The sequence below is a fragment of the Corapipo altera genome, unplaced genomic scaffold (assembly GCF_003945725.1).
Source record: "Corapipo altera isolate COAL_440 unplaced genomic scaffold, ASM394572v1 61153, whole genome shotgun sequence".
NCBI classification, from domain to species: domain Eukaryota; kingdom Metazoa; phylum Chordata; class Aves; order Passeriformes; family Pipridae; genus Corapipo; species Corapipo altera.
In genome coordinates this window covers 550,717-554,064 of record NW_020884958.1, presented here as the reverse complement: position 1 = coordinate 554,064, position 3,348 = coordinate 550,717, and the positions used below count along the sequence as shown (strand labels likewise).

General features: G+C 45.5%; 1 long non-coding RNA gene across 1 annotated transcript in view; it reads left to right on the top strand.

The window, feature by feature from the left end:
• The first annotated feature begins 311 nt into the window (after positions 1–311).
• The window catches only part of LOC113956863, a 19,743-nt gene continuing 16,706 nt past the window's right edge, over positions 312–3,348 (top strand). The window contains exon 1 of the long non-coding RNA XR_003530990.1: positions 312–389. This is a non-coding gene — a long non-coding RNA (uncharacterized LOC113956863). The remainder of the gene's footprint in view (positions 390–3,348) is intronic.

The window sequence follows — 3,348 nt, the reverse complement described above, 5'->3', positions numbered from 1 at the left end:
TTGCCTCAAGCATTCTATCAGAGCTCCTTTGCTCTGTCTCAAAACTGCTAGCCTGGCAGCAGCAGTGGGGGGGGTAAGGCCACCTCCTTCACATTCCGTACGGCTGTCCCGGTCCAACTTCCAGGACATCTTTGAGCTTTTCAGCTCCTCTCTCTGTTACATGTTGCATTTTAGGACTTCCATCAAGTAGGAGTCCATCTCCCTCCTCCTAGGAGTGGTCTCAAAGGGGTTTTGGGAGGATCTGATTCAGTTCTTACCCCAAAACTGTCTTTGTTGAGCTTAGCCTTCTCTCTCTCTCTCCATCAGACATGTCTGTGTCTCCCTGCTTAGCTACATGCTGTCTTTGCTGCTTGTTTCTTATCTTTTTGGCTTTCTGCCACAGTTCTCCAGTGCTATCTCTGCCACCGCTCCTGCTGCCCGCTCACAGTGGAGAAAGACTCCCCCAGCTCTTCAGTCACAGAACTCAGTCCAGTTTAACACTGTTTCTGAGTTTCTGCAACTTCAGCCGGGGGCTGGGGGGCCTTGTCCCCCCAGGGGGGGTTCCGGGCCCCTCTCTCTCATCTCGTGGTCTCAGAACATGGCTACTACTTCTCCAACTACAACATCATCATCCTTCTTTTCTGGTCTGGTGTGATATGTTTAAATTTTGCAGGGGCGCTGATTGGGTCAACATCAAGTGATACCACCCCCTCAGGGGTTACTATTTTTTTAACTCCAGGGGAAAAACACTTTTTTCCCCCACTACAATACCATAAAGTATGGAGATTCTCCATAGTCCTCCTTTTGCTGATGGTGTATTTTTAGAAGTATTTTTATTGCCTTTTTATTGCCTTTTAGGGCAGTAGACAGACTAAATTCTAACTGGGCTTTGGCCCTTCTAATTTTCTCCCTGCATAACCTCACAACATCTCTGTTGTCCTCCTGAGTGACCAGGCCCTTCTTCCAAAGGTCAGAAACTCTCCTTTTAAATTCCTCAGTCCCAGACACAGCATTCTGTTCAGCCAGGCCTGTCTTCCCCACTGGCTCATCTTTTGGCACATGAGGAGAGCCTGCTCTTGAGCCTTTGGAATTTTCTTCTTGAAAACAAATCCAGTGTTGCTGGATTCCTTTGCCCTTCAGAATGGTCTCCCAAGGGACTCCGCCAACCAGTCTCCTAAACAAGCCATGGTCTGCTCTCTAGAAGTCCAAGGTGGCAGTTCTGCTGAACCAAAATCCAGAGAATTGAAAAGTGATCTTTTTATGATCACTTTGCCCAAGGCCCAGTGGCCTCCAACCAACCCATCACCCACCAGCCCACCTATGTTCCTTAACAGTCCAGGGAAGTGATTCTTCCCCTGTACTCAGTTCTGGTGAGGCCACACCTCGAGTGCTGTGTCCATTTCTGGGCCCCTCACTTCAGGAAGGATATTGAGGTGCTGGAGCAGGTCCAGAGAAGAGCAACAAGGCTGGTGAAGGGACTGGAACACAAGTCCCATGAGGAGAGGCTGAAAGAGCTGGGGTTGTTCAGCCTGGAGAAGAGGAGGCTCAGGGGAGACCTCATCACTCTCTACAACTCCCTGAAAGGAGGTTGTAGCCAGGTGGGGGTTGGTCTCTTCTCCCAGGTAGCTATCAGTAAGACAAGAGGGCACGGTCTTAAGCTGTGCCAGGGGAGGTTTAGGTTGGATATTAGGAAGAAATTCTTTACAGAGAGGATAATCAAGCATTGGAATGGGCTGCCTAGGGAAGTGGTGGATTCTCTGTCCCTGGAGGTTTCTAAGATGAGACTGGATGTGGCACTTAGTGCCATGGTCTAGTAACTATGGCAGTGTTGGACCAAGGGTTGGACTTGATGATCTCAGAGGTCCCTTCCAACCTGGCTATGATTCTACAGTTCTATGTTGAATGTGCACCAGCAAGAAAGGTACAGAAGATTCATAATGTCATGAGGAAACAAACGCAAATAAAAGGAGTAAAAGCTGACCAGACTTCGGCTAAATCACTTCACAGTCTACCTCCCAGAATGAGTCCTCTCAGAATCACAGCAGGCCCCTACAAGCATGGCTTGATGCCCTCAGGAAGGGTATTTGCCTGACCTAAGTCTCAGACCTGTGAAGCTCCTTCAGTTGCTGAATGTCTAGTTGACCAGAGGTGAGGCTGATCTTCAGGTGAGGTATCAGCTCTGTGCCCTTGTCCCAGTGGCTCAGCTGGATCAAGAAAGTGCTCAGGGGAGCACCCTGGGAAAGTCTGTTGATGTCTGATGTGGATTTCACAGAGGTCATCTACCTCTTGGTTCTGCTACTCAGTGAGTGATTGCTCTTTTTTGTAGAGGAGTTTGGACCCTTTGTGATGATCACAAGATCAAAGGCTGGAAGGGATCTCAGGAGGTCATCCAGTACAATCTTCTGCTCTCATGTCCCAGAGACCAGATCAGAGAGTTTAAGCCCACTTTTCTGAGTACAAGAAAGCAGTTTGGCACTCTACAGATGAATTGAAATTCATAGAATTAGCTAGTTTCAGGGATTTTCCAGTGCACCTGTTTTCATGATACTTGACCACTCATTATACATCTATATATCTAGATACATAGATATATATCTAACTTATTATTAGAATACCACTGTACTTTAAGTATTTTTCTTCACAGTGCCCTCTGGGAAAAAAAATTGTTAAAGTTCTTTGCTATTAAATATCAAATTAACTTAATCTGACTATGCATGCCACCCACTCTCTGCATTAGTGCTTTCAGAAGCTCATATTATCCCAGTGTCTCTATTCTGAGTCAATTGTGGTCTGTTCCAGATAGACTCATAAAGGTGACTTCTTTGCATTACTTCAGCTGTTCTCCCAAATCATTTAGATGGAGAACTAACAATCATTTTCCATGCAAACACCTCGCTCAAGGAGACCATGATGAAACTCCCTTGATTAAGACAGCATGGAATTTCTCTGGCATATGTACATAATTTGGATTTTATTATTGGATAGGTTTTTTGCTTCTGCTGAACTTTAAAGTTCATTAGAGCAAGGATTGTCTCTTTGAAGTGTATTAGCTCAGTGAAAACAAGCTTTATGAATGCAAACAGACATACACCATGTCTTACATGGCATGCCCCAGTGTGCTGCTCATCAGTACATCTGATTGCAACGTGATTGCTTGCTGGATTGATAATCTGACCATAAGGACATGACAAAACATGAGTTTTGTGTTGTTGACCTCTGTGAAGATTTTTTATTGTTGTTGTAAATTTCATCTTAAATATCTCTAGGGTACTCAGAAAGGTTTAGGTAACAATGCAGACTTCAATCAGTTCCCACCCTGCCTCCTTTAGGATCTGCCATAGAGCTCCTAACAATCACTGGGTCCATTAT